Below are 13,590 nucleotides of genomic sequence, written 5' to 3' on the forward strand. Positions count from 1 at the left end.
CAAAGTACACATGGTCCCAGGATTGTTAGATGACTTTTCCATTGTTCTCTTGGTAAGGGGGCAGGATGCATACTTGAATCCTGAACTATTTATTTATTATGATAATAATAATTACTCAAAATTCCCTCCCTGTATGTTTCTGGCTAGGGTGAACTACAAGAGACATTTTTACACAGATCTGGGGTTTGGAAGCAAAGAAGCAACCACTTTTTTTCTTTATAAATTTTATTTATGTATTTATTTATTTTTGCCTGCGTTGGGTCTTCGTTGCTGCGTGCGGGCTTTCTCTAGTTGCGGTGAGCGGGGGCAACTCCTCGTTGCGGCGCACAGGCTTCTCATTGTAGTGGCTTCTCTTGTTGCGGCGTATGGGCTCTAAGGCACACGGGCTTCAGTAGTTGTGGCGCATGGGCTTAGTTGCTCCACAGCATGTGGGATCTTCCCAGACCAGGGCTCGAACCTGTGTCCCCTGCATTGGCAGGTGGATTCCTAACCACTGTGCCACAAGGGAAGCCCCAAGAAGCAACCACTTTGTAGGTCATATTATTGCTTATCTGCTGGCTTACCTTGTTGGCATGGGACAGTGGCTGGACCTACAACTGCTCCACCTTCCCCTGAATCATTCTCCAGCTTTTTCAACTCCTGGGCTAGATATATAATGAAGGGGACAGCTTCTCCCACAGGCTATCTATACCATCAAGGTTAGAGGCAGTGAGAAGTGACATGGTTTCAGTCTGTCCTCCTGGGGTTTTAGCTCATGCTTGTAGGTTCCAGGTTGTACTTGCTTTTCCCTACTTTATATCTATCTTCCCTTCCAGGCTGTCTTTGCTGAAGTCTTCAAGCTCCAGGATTAGGTGTGATCACAACAGCTTTACAGAGACTGCTTAAACAGGCCCCACAATTGCGTAAGATTAGATATGATTTACATGATACACACACACACACACACACACACACACACACACACACACAGCTCCTAGTGCATTCTGCTCCTTCTGTTCCTGTGGGTTCTGAGTCTCCGATTGAATCCTGGCTGATTGTATTTCATTGATTTTATAGTTGGGTAAATGCATTATCTTCTTTGGGTTTGCACTTCCAAAAACTTTATCATTCAGAATAGTGTACTGCAGGTTGGTTATGTACATTTTGTACTTTGAAGACGAATTAAACTCAATGCCTGAATTTTGAAGAACAATAAACTTGATCAAATAAACAGCTTGTTCACATCTTTAAGCTTTTCACAATTGCCTAACTTACAAAAATTGCTCTGGGACAAAATAAAAAGAGATAATATACACATGCTTCTTAGAAATATGGAGGTAGACATCAGAAGAGAACAATTTAACCAGTTGACCAGTTGCTGCTGGGTGGCAGGAAGTGATGATGAGCGAGATCCAAGGGCATCAGGAGATGTTGCTTTTGGTAGAAGACTTTTTAAGCATCATTTGACTCCCTAAACTAGTTGAATGGAATATTTTGATAAAAATAAGCATTGTTGGGACTTCCCTGGTGGCGCAGTGGTTAAGAATCCGCCTGCCAATGCAGGGGACACAGGTTCAAGCCCTGGTCTGAGAGGATCCCACATGCCGTGGAGCAACTAAGCCCGTGCGCCACAACTACTGAGCCTGCGCTCTAGAGCCCGAGTGCCACAACTACTGAAGCCCGTGCTCCGCAACAAGAGAACCCACCACAATGAGAAGGCCGTGCACTGCAACGAAGAGTAGCCCCCGCTCACCACAACTAGAGAAAGCCCGTGCACAGCAACGAAAACCCAGAGCAGCCAAAAATAAATAAGTTAATTAATTAAAAAAAAATAGCATTGTTACAAGAAAGTTTTAATAAAAAGCCGAGTTCTGTGCCACTTATTTGTAATAGGGCAGGCAAAAAGAAAGGAAATAGTGGACTTCCCTGGTGGTCCAGTGGTTAAGCCTCTGTGCTCCCAATGCAGGGAGACTGGGTTCAATCCCTGGTTAGGGAAATAGATCCTGTGTGCCACAACTAAGAGTTCACATGCTGCAACTAAAGATCCTACACATGGCAACAAAGATCCTGCGTGCCACAACTAAGACCCAGCACAGCCAAATAAATAAATTAATTAAAAAAAAAAAAAGAAGAAGAAGAAAGGAAATAGGAAAGGTTATCATTTGAATTGGACAGTAGAATTTAGTTCTGGAGAGGTTCCAATACAAGTTGAAAGGAAGGTCACGTTTGGGGAGGAATATGAAACAGTAAGATTTCAAGGGATAAGAGAATGAGCTCTTCCTTCTTTAAGACTCATTTGCTACAAAAAGAAAATCTTGGCAACAAGTGTCTCTCCTCCCCAGCTCTCTGCCTTCTCTTATCTGTATCTTGGGAGCTAAATGCATGAAAATTTAAGTAGTTATTGAAACAAGATAATACACTGAAGCAGCTCCTTTCAGAGCCATGTTTCATGGACTTGAGGAGCCTTGAGTTCTGGGACTGGTATAGTGACGGCCATAAACAATAATTTTCACTTAAGAAAAAACTTTAATTCCTCTCACGGCTTAACTATATTTTAGCCTCATTTATTTCCTTTTCATGACTCAAGCCCTTGGATTTCAACTTCTTGCCAATTCTTCCACATCCTCAATTTGACCTTTCCCTTAGCATTTATTATTTTCCACCCAAGTTCACATATAGAAACATAATTTGGGAATATTAGGACTAATTTAAGTCAAGGCATTGGTGAAAAAAGTTAGGTAGTTAACCCCTTAACAATACCCTCCCCCAAAGGAGTACATGCATGAGAGTTTTTTTTTAAAAGAGAAAAAAGATAGGGTTGGGAGGAAAACAACAAGAAAGACATAAAGAAAAGTTCATGGAAAATGGTTCTACTCTGGCAGAAGAAAAACAAATTGTATATTCGGCAGCTTCACTAGTCCTATTTCAAAGCAATAAAATAGTTAGGTTTTATCTTACTAATTCACTTGTATCCATTTTAGAACTGCCTGCTCCTCCATAGTTCAGAGCTTATTCCTTAAATCATTTGGTAATTCCAGCTACATAAATTTCTAATGAGTCCAATGAAGCCTGAGAGCTGAATGAAAAGTATTACATTACTATCCTGCCTTTATACATAGTTTTTCCTTCTAGAGACATAAAGCATTTCACACATACTTTCTCTTTTATTCAGCAGGCATTTCTAAGAGTGGAACAGCAGGCTGCATACCCTAAGTCATGTGAATTGTCAGCAAGAGAGACTCAAATTCCAGACTTCAAGTTCTGGACTTTTTCCACTGAACTCTGGCACCACTCTAGATCCAAATGATGTACTTTCCAGACTATGGTTCCTTCTGATTGATGACTGTTCATCTTCCTGATTCCTAATTCCCCAAGGGATCCCTCCTAGAGACCTTTCTCTAGGTCAATTTCATTCTGTTATCAACCCCTCTGGGTAAAAATCCTCCACTAGTTACAAATTCGGTTAATGTCTGTTCTTCCTGACTTCTTATCAAAGAGTTTCTACCCTGGCCTCACGGTCACATTTGCAGGTTCTTTCCTGGGATGGGTATTGTCTGGGCCTGAAGACAAGCTCTTTTATGAGACTACCTACACTCTTAATTCCTTCTCACCTACCTCAAGTTTTAATTCCCTTTGAGAGACGTTTGTTTGAAATCACTTTGGGTTTGAAATCACTTTTTCCAAGAGAAGAAATCAAGAGCTTGGCAAACAATGAGAGATTTTGTCTGTTGGCTTATTCACTGACTCAAGGACTTTCACTATTCCCTGCTCTGTGACTCTGAAAATAATTTCTTTGTGCTTTCAAATTGCCTGTCAATAAATTGGAATCTCTCCGGTGATAATGACTAGTTTAAAAATATTTTAAAGCATTGATATCAGAGGGGGGTCCCAACTTCTAAAACGCCATTTACTACCCACAATCCTTACATTTATTGACAAAGAAAATGATTAGAATTTGTGTGTGTGTGTGTGTGTGTGTGTGTGTGTGTGTGTGTAATAGGCTGTGTTGGGGGTGAAATGGTAAATGAATTATCCAAAATTAGTGATGTTATCAGACAAGCCATTGAGAAGAAGGATATGTCACTCGCTAGCTCCTCATGTGATATGGGTCCATTAACTTTTGGCTATATTTCAATAAATAAAATTGGAAGACAGAACACTTATTTCCCCATTTGAAGGTATTCCCCAGATATTTTACAAAACTTATGCATTAAAATATATGATACAATGGACCATGGAGATGGCAGCGCCATGGCTGAGTCAGTGTGAGAACTGTAGGGTGGGGCGCCCATGGAAGTTGAAGGAGGAAGTGTTTATGAATGACCTGCTAAAATGTGAAATGAAGATGATATTCTCCAAGGCATCAGGCCACTGGAGGACCTGCTGCCCAAAGGGAGCAAAAAGGAGCGCTAGGTCTCTATCTTCTACTTGGCTGAGGGCACTGCCAGCTCAAGGAATGGGAAAAGACCCTAAGATATACACAGGGGCTGCTGCAGGCAGAGCAGTCAGGCTAAGGAGCTGAAGAGAAGAAAACTGTCTCTCTCTCTCCTCCCTCGTTGTCTCCTGTCCCCCCACTCCCCGCCATCCCTCTCTCTATCCCCCCCACGCTTTGCTCCTCATCCCAAGTCCCTCTGAATTCCTGCTTATTAAGATTCCTCCCCCTCCCCTCACTTAAGGCCCTTTCAATCTCCCTGTTAACCGTCTCCCTCCAAGCAGGTCCCCCTCAGCCTCCGCTCACCTCCCCACCCCCTCACCAAAGGCCTTCCTGATAAGATTTAGGAGCTAGCCAAGTCGATTTATAAATTATCTCTCAGCATGGATTATTTCTACATCTGAAAAAAAATTCGTCTAGTTTATGTTGATTCTTAGCAGCATTAATTTGGGAATTTCAATTTTTTAAACCAATTTCTCAAACTTTGCCATTGCTCTAATCATGTCACAGTATGATGCAAAATAAAATAAGGGCAGAATGGTACTTATGCAGGGAAGAGAGATGGAACGAAGGGCCTACAACGCGAATCCACTTGTGTCCCTTTGTGAGGCGATGAGAAAACTAAGGAAACCCATGACTGGGCAAAGCAGGCAGAGACGGTAATGGCTCAGGATCCTCTGATTTTCTGAACGGTGGCAAAATCAAACTAGAACCCAGGTCTCCAAATGTATAATTTCATGGTGTCAGTGAAGCACATGAGCTTAAGAAGTAGGAAGGGGAGTTCACATTCTGGCTCTGCCTCTTAGGAGTGTGAGAATTGGGGAAAGTCACTTAGCCTCTTTGAAACTGTTTCTCCTTCTGTGAAATGGGATACATTTGCTGCAGGATTAAATGAGCTAACCTGGCAAGGGCCAAACTGAGTTTAAAAGTCAGCCTTTGCCCCAGCCTCAGCCCTTTGCTTGACAGCTGGAGCAAGCCACAAGGATTGCACAACTCCTAGATTCCCAGGTCACATCAAGGGAAGGAAGGTGGCCAAATCCTTATCAGGAATTTAAGCCTGGCTTGTTTGCCCCTGGCTCAGACTTATCACTGTGCTGGGATAATTCTCCAACCCTCTCTGGAACTCAGTTCATTCCTCTGTGGGATGAAGAAATAACAATCTATGCCTTTAAGACACAGGTTAGATAAGAACCAATTAATGTTTATAAAATACAGTGTTACCCAAGGATGAGAGTACAGGGTCAAAATGCATTTTCAATACATGCTATTATAGGTCAGGGTAGTGTTTCCCAAATTGTGGAGTTTGAATTGCTGGTGGTATACAAAACATTTTTTGGCTGCCGCATAAAATGACAAAAAATATGTAGAGAGAAAGTGACTCCCTTTCAATTGTCTTTAATTACATCAAGAAGTAATTCTCATTTGGAGTCTCTAATACTTGTTGTTTCTCTCTTTAAAAAGAGAGTAAACCTTGGGAGCCATGCCTTCAGCAAGAGGAGTAATTAAGCAGAATTTAGAAATATTTCCAAAGTTTTAATTTTTATGTTTGTCTTCTAGTTATAGCAAATAACACTGGTTTCCCATTTATGATAATGGCAACCTTTTTTCTTAGGAGTAAATGGAAGTTCTTTTAAAAAATAAATTTATTTTTGGCTGTGTTGGGTCTTTGTTGCTATGCGGGCTTTCTCTAGTGGCGAGCGGGGGCTACTTTTCGTTGCAGTGCGCAGGCTCCTTATTGCGGTGGCTTCTCTTGTTGTGGAGCACGGGCTCTAGGTGCATGGGCTTCAGTAGTTGTGGCTCGCGGGCTCTAGAGCACAGGCTCAGTAGTTGTAGCGCACGGGCTTAGTTGCTCCACGGCATGTGGGATCTTCCCGGACCAGAGCTTGAACCCATGTCCCCTGCATTGGCAGGTGGATTCTTAACCACTGCGCCACCAGGGAAGCCCAGAAGTTTAAAAATACATTACATATTAGAAAATTTTTAATTTTAAAAATAGGGAATTCCCTGGTGGCCCAGAGGTTAGGACTCTGCACTGTCATTGCTGAGGGCCCGGGTTCAATCCTGGGTTGGGGAACTAAGATCCCACAAGTGGCAAGGCATGGCCAAAAAAACAAAATAAAACAAAACAAAAAAACTTGATTCAAATGAAAATATTAAGTAAATACTAACATAATATTTGGATTTGGACAAATTGAAAAGGTAGTTTTCAAACGACTGAAGTTTGGGAAACACTGGCCTCATGGATGAGGAGTCCAGGGACCTGGATTCCAGCCCTGCCTCTGGTAGAAACCTACCACGTGACTTGGGTGAAGCTGAGCCTCAGCATCTTCATCTGGAACTAACAGGGCTTGCTCAGTTGGTCCCTAAGGAAACTTCCGGCTCTAACATCCTATCATTTGAAGCAGATGATTAAGACATTTTCTGTTTTTTGGGTAAGAATCAGTTGTCCTGTTTTCTCTCCATAACCCCCTTCAGGCATTTGATATCTAATCGAAAAGAAGTATGGATCTCCGTTTTATTAACACTCATAAGTTTAACTAATGCATATGTTGTTCCAAAAATGCAAAAGAAAGGAAGGAATTATTTGTAATGGAAAGAATACTGGATTTTGAGGGAGATGACATTCATTCTGGTCCTCAAATTTGCCATTTACTGAAAATGTGATCTTAGGTGACCTTAAGTTCCCTTTAGCACTAAAATTCTATGAAATGCAAACAAGTCTATAAAAAGGAAATAGATCAGCTGAGAATTCACTGCCTTTCCTTTCTAATTGAGATATTTAATACCCTACAGTAATATTTCAATATAGACTGAGAGCTGAAAGGAGATCTTCATTTTTTTTTTCCCCACTCCCCAAGATCTTCATTTTAACTCTCATTTTGATACTAGCATTGTACTTGGTACATAGTAGGTAATCAATAAATATTTAATGAGTAAATAAAAAGTGGCTTCTCATGAACATGAAGCCAAGAAGAAACACATTTCATCAGGTAAGAATTTAATTAATTCAAAGGGAGTTAATTGAGCACCTACCATTTGGCGGCCATATTTGCCAAGCATTATACCTTTTATCTTCCATAAATAGCAAGATGAAAAAGACATGGCTTCTGTCTTCTATTAACCAATGACACTTTGAGGGGAGATGGCATGTATACAAATAACCACAGTATGGTAAAAGAACTACAGTGCAATGTGAAAAGCGCCAGGCTCCTCATGAGCAGACCTGTGCCCCATCTTCATTCTTTTACTAACTAGTCACATGAATGTGAGAAACTCATTTGTAGAATCAACTATCAGTTTCATCACCTGTAAAATAAGGTTACACTGTATGATCACTAAGGTCCCTTCCAGCTATGAATCTGAAAATGATTCTATGCCTCTGAGAAATTAGTTTAAATGCTAGTCTCGAAGACTCCTAACTATACACTGGAGATGATTTCTTCAATACACTTATTTTTCCAGGTAAAAGTAATAAGCAAAATCACACAAATTTTTTTTTTTATTGGCTTCAATCACAATTGCCTTAATCTTTGAACTCTCCTACTAGCAAACTTTCGAATTTGATTTCTCTTGATTTTTGTAAAGACAGTAATAGGAACACTTGCTTTCTCAATTTACCTCAAATACCCTAGTGGGAAGTCAGATGAAAGATTCAATTCAATTCCATTCAACGAACATCTACTGAATATAAATTATGTGCAAAATCTAAAAATGACTCCAAGATAAAGAAAGGTCATGGCCCTCAAGGAAGTTAAAACCAAGTAGAGAAAATGAAACATTTTCATTATACCAAGAGAATGCATTTCATAGAAAGGAAAAAACAAATTCAGAAAGTAAAACAATATGGAAGATTAAAAAAGAACTTAAAAAGAAATGATATGGAGGAGGGTTGGAAATCAGTCAGAAATTCCTCAGCCTAAAAGAAACGATGACCCGTATGTTACCAAGTAAAGGTATCAGTTGGAAGATCTTGCATTCAAATCCATTCCACCAGGGCAAGACTGGCTGGGGCCAGCAGCTCGAGTAGAGATAGCTTGTGAGCTGTCTGCGGGATTCTCTGGGTCCCTGGAGAAGGACTCAAATTCCAGCCAATGCTGGCACCCTCCAACAGAAGGGAGAAAGAAACAGCTGACTTAAAAAGTTGCCCCCAAAGTCAGGCAACTGAAGTTGAGAAGAGTACAGAAGCATTTCCCAAACAAAGAATAGAGGGGAGGACAAGTAAGAGAAACCCTTGCCTTTCATGCAGTCGGTGAAAGATAATTTTCTTCCCCCTCATAATCTCTACAGATGGTCACAGGCAGGAACATTCAGAAAAATGAAAATGCGAAGCTCTATCAGAGGAAGAGAAAAATGATTGATATGAGGAAAATCTCCGTCACTGCATGGAATATTCCATTTTATACAGATTTCTCCTGAAGGTCCAGGACTGAGCTAAAGGACTGAGCCTGCGTGTAAGTGCCCTGAGTTTGGGGGTAAGGAGAGGAGAAGGGGATGGAGCTGAGTCAGCTCAGCAACAAGCTCTGGGAATCCTACAGAACACTGGAGACAGGGTCTCCACTTACCCTTTTAGATATAATACGATAACTTCCTATAGGCTGCCAGGAGCGTTCTGGCTCAGACATAGATGTAGAAACATCTAGACTGGCTACACCATTTTCCACACTTTGAGTCATTCTGGGTATAGTTGTAAACTAAGATCAAATTATATATCTTTGAAAACCTGATACTAACGTTCTGCTCATACCACACTGTCAAACACCCCACAAAAAATGTGAAATCAGGAAGAAAAGTGAAAAATAAGACAGCAGGGTAAAAGCAGGGGCATTTCTAGACACTTCATCCCCAGTAAGACTACTACAGCCAAAAGGAGTTGCCTCCAGAATTGTCCTCTGGGCTCTATTATTTTTCCTGTATGTTCTACAACTATCAAGGTATCTACTACAGTTTATTAATGCACATGTTTGTGTGTATAAATTCTGCTTGTCCAGCTAAGTTCTGAGCAAATTCCACACTCTTCAATCCAGGATCCCAGACTTAACTCCACAAATCCCAAGATCCGAAACTCCTGCTCTAGGACCCAAGCACTGAATAACTTTGGGTGAATTCCTAGGCTTAGCCTGGGGGAGCTGTAGCAACAATAGCAAAAAGGTCCAAAAAGCAAAACAAACAGGCACACAAGCAACTTTCCTATTGCTTAAACAATGAGGCTGTTCTTACCTTTTTTTTGTCTGGTCTCAGTCAATAGTGAGTCAAAAGACTATGGCAATCTTTTTCATCTTTGAGATTTAACCACACTAGGGGACGATAAAATATTTGGGATTTTGGATGTTGGTTTGTTGTTCTGTTTTGTTTTTGTTTTGTTTTTCTGGTGGTGGTAGGCTTCAAACTCCTGTTGTACAATTATTAGTGGGTTTCTTTTTTTAAAGTCATGTTTGATTGTTATTTTAAGTAAACATTGCTTCCCTTTAGTTATAGGAAGGGAACACTTACTTTCTACTCTCACCAGGATATACATTCAGAAACAAGATCCTGCAAGAATCCTTCCCAATTTAAAGCTAATTTAGAGGTTTGTCTGTAACTTCAGAGACAACCCACTTGAATTGTTCTAACTTTTGGTGAATATGGAGTCTCCCAAAACAGGCCACAATTTTGAATTGGATACATTCATAACATCACGGGGAATATACCTACACTGTCCATATGAGTAATGAGAGTTTAATTACAGGAGAAGCCCACCTTTCTGCACTATTAAATATTATGTATTCTGAAGAAGGAAAGGAAAAAACTCCCCTCCAAATGAAGTTAAAATTACCTACAATGATGTGGTGAAGTTTATCTACATAGGAAAATATTATTTTATCTTGAGAAAGAAAAAAAGCAAGACACAAAATTTTATATTGTATTCTACTCCAAAATTCTAATTATTTACATATAAAATGGTTATACTTATTCTCCTTGAACAAAAGAATGTAATAATTTTTGCTTCCCCTCTCTAATGCTTATGTACTTCCCTGTCAGTATAAGAAAACAGTGTAGAAAAATACATCCTTAAGAGATATAACTACATGAAAACGCCAAATTGTGTTTTTGTTGTTGTTTCTTTTTGGCCAAGCTGCGTGGCTTGCTGGATCTTAGTTCCCCGACCAGGGATTGAATCCACACCCTCAGCAGTGAGAGCATGGAATCCTAACCACTGGACCCCCAGGGAATTCCCAATGCCAAACTGTTAATACAACATTTTGCTGAGATATGAGAAAATGGAATAAGACAGGATGTAAATTTTTTTTAAATTATATTTCAAGATAGTAAATGTTGATTCAAAAATTTCAAAAGAAATGATATCCACATAAAAAAATCATGACTAAATCTAAATCACCCTTAGTAGATAACCACACAGCAGCAATGTTTTCTGAATAACTCAAGAATGAGATTCAAGAGAACGGGTTTCTAGTGGTTGGATCAGCTTTGTTTTGGAAGTGAATGCTTTCCAGAACTTTTACTTGTGATTTTGATTATACATATACTTGATGTTATTTTTATGGCTCTTTGCCAATCCCTTATATTTTATGAGATTTTGATTTTTCACTTTTGCAGTTAGCTGGGATTATTATGTAGAAAAATAGTATCTAACACTTATATCTTACTCTTAGTATCTGACACTCTGTTGCCAGACCCTGTTCTAAATGTTTTTCTCATATTAACTCACTTAATTCTCAAAACTGTGAAGTAGGTAATATTACCATCTCCATTTTACAGATGAGAAGATTGAGGCATAGGGAGGTTAACAAATTTGCCCAAGGACACACAGCTAGTAAAATTTTAAAAGCCTAGGAGGAAATGCACCAAGGTATTGATGGCGGTTTCTTAGGGTGTGGGGTTATAAAGGAGTGTTAAGAGAGATGACATGACAAGCTCTTGAATTAAGACAGTGGCAGCTGTTTTGGAACAGAGAAGACAGACTCCAGAACGTTTAAGAGAAAATACTGGCAGGGCTTGTGGACTGATTCATGCCACATGGGGTTGGGGGAGAGTGGCCTGAGTCTAAAAACACTCCAGCTTCTGGCTTGGGTGACTGGATGGACGTGCTCACTAGGCCAGGGAATATAACAGATGGAGCAGCTTTGGGAGAGAAGACTATGTTCTCAGTTGTGACATGTCAGGCTTTACTCTAAGTATCTGAATATGTAAATCTGAAGCTCAAGAGAGAAGGCAGGTCTGGACTTGAGAGTCTTCACATAGAGCTGGTAATTAAACCCCAAAGAGAGGTTGTCATAACGCAGGGAGAGTGTGGAAGAAGAAAAACAGCTGTGGAACAAGAATAAAACTCTGGAGAATCTCAGCTTTATGGGATATGCAGGTGATAAGACAGCCATTCGGATTTGACATTAACATAGCAAATATAAATATGAAATGCCACGTACATATTTGCTTCTCATGGTAGGGTTCATTTATGAGAGACAAGGTAGCATCGAAGCAGGGCAGGGCAGGAGACAAGTTTGGGTTCAAATCTAGCACTTTATCACTTCAGAGCTCTGTAACTATCGTCAAGTTACTAACTGTTGGTAAAATATAAATGATTAATACACTGCTCATACTGCTGTGGGTATTAAATGGGTTAATCCACAAAAGCACTTATATGGCACGGTGCCTGACATGTAGCATGGACCCAATAAACAGCAGATATTATCACTAATGAGTACGCAAATCATACAATTATTTTTCATTCCATTGTCATACTTTGTCAGTTGAGGAAATGGTCTGGAAGTCTGTTGACTAGCAGTAATAAACTAGAGTGGAATTAAACAATTGTACGAAAAAGTCACCAAAACAATTCACAGACACTCAAGAACTGGTATTTTCCATGAATTTGTTTGGTACAGTACATGTAAACAGAGGTAATAGCAGTTGGTTAGAAGAATTAGCAGGGACTGACAAAAATATTGGTATCTGAGCTACAAGACTGCATTAAAATTTTTCTTTTGTTCTACTATAAATATTCAACAACTAGCCCCAGTATCTGGCACAGAGCAAGCCTCAATAAATATGTTTACTGAATGTAACAAAATGATTTTTTTTTTTAAAAGGAGGGGGGATGATTTCTTGTACCTGGTATTAAACATCTCACCATTGGAAGAATTATCCTTATGCAAAGAAAAAGATGAAGTAGCCATGCCTAGGTGCTGTCACTTGAGATCTCTCAAAAGAGTCTGGCTATGCAACTCCTCTCCCATTAGCATCTGCTGCATATTTGAAATTCCCAGCCTTAGCTGTCCTCCTTTGGAACTAGGTTTAGAGTCCACAGAAGAGCCAATTAAAATGCAAATATGTCATCTGTATACGGGAACCAACTTGGCTTCTGGCAGACACTGACACGTTTATCAGCTCTGCTGTGTGAATGGTTAGCTGCCTCCCAGAGGCCTAGACCTTGGGTGCGGGAAGGGCTGCTTCTCAGCAGACACGGTGGGGTCTGCCTTGGCCAGTGGCAGGGACACTGCTGACCGCCAGCCTCGCTGCAGCCCCGAGGCAGGCCCAGCTGCAGGAAGCAGCCAGGACAAAGACAGCCCCGGCAGGTCTCATGGTAGGGCGGGACGCCATCATGCCCGGGTCTCCCTGTTCCTGAATTCGGGTCACCTCGGCCCTTCCAAAAACCGGCTGGCTCTCGTCAGAACGTTCGCGGCCGGACGTGTGGGTGCATAGCGATGTTCATTGTCTTCTCACTGTTTGCATCACTGCAACCTCCAGTTCCCCAGCACATGAGGGCCGGGGAGGTGGCCACACCGAGTTAAAACCTGAAACGTCTTTTTTGTTCTTTACAGTTCAGTCAGTTTAAGTTCCATGCAATCTTTACGCTGTGAGCTAATATGTATTATACAATTCTGTGTTTGCGTTTTCAAACGCTCTTCAACTTACAAATACCATGCTGGGCTCCCGGCCGGGAAAATGAGACAGAATTAAAACGCACAGTCGGTAAGTTCCAACCCAGCGTTTGGGGCTGGGCTGGTGCTGCAGCCTCCCCTTCCTCCTCCGCCCCGGCGCTCTTCCGGCTCCCCCTTCGCGTCCCCAGGACAACGCCCGCTCGCACCCGGAGAGAAGGCGGGGCGCCGAGCCGAGGCCGTCACGTCCCGAACGTCGGGAGGCTGGCCATCGCTCTGTGACGTCACGAGGCCCCGCCCCCGCTG

At 41.2% G+C, this 13,590-nt stretch overlaps 1 long non-coding RNA gene across 4 annotated transcripts in view; it reads right to left on the bottom strand.

Annotated features, from left to right (window-relative positions):
- Window positions 1–13,443, bottom strand: part of LOC132354894 (uncharacterized) — an 81,946-nt gene extending 68,503 nt beyond the window's left edge. The window contains exon 1 of one of the 4 annotated variants that reach the window (XR_009499450.1): window positions 12,537–13,443. This is a non-coding gene — a long non-coding RNA (uncharacterized LOC132354894). Of the gene's footprint in view, window positions 1–6,705; window positions 6,758–8,355; window positions 8,630–12,536 lie in introns of those variants that run through there. The other 3 variants (XR_009499452.1, XR_009499449.1, XR_009499451.1) reach the window with 3 other exon arrangements.
- Window positions 13,444–13,590: the final 147 nt, after the last annotated feature.

The sequence above is a fragment of the Balaenoptera ricei genome, chromosome 20, assembly GCF_028023285.1.
Source record: "Balaenoptera ricei isolate mBalRic1 chromosome 20, mBalRic1.hap2, whole genome shotgun sequence".
Lineage (NCBI taxonomy): Eukaryota > Metazoa > Chordata > Mammalia > Artiodactyla > Balaenopteridae > Balaenoptera > Balaenoptera ricei.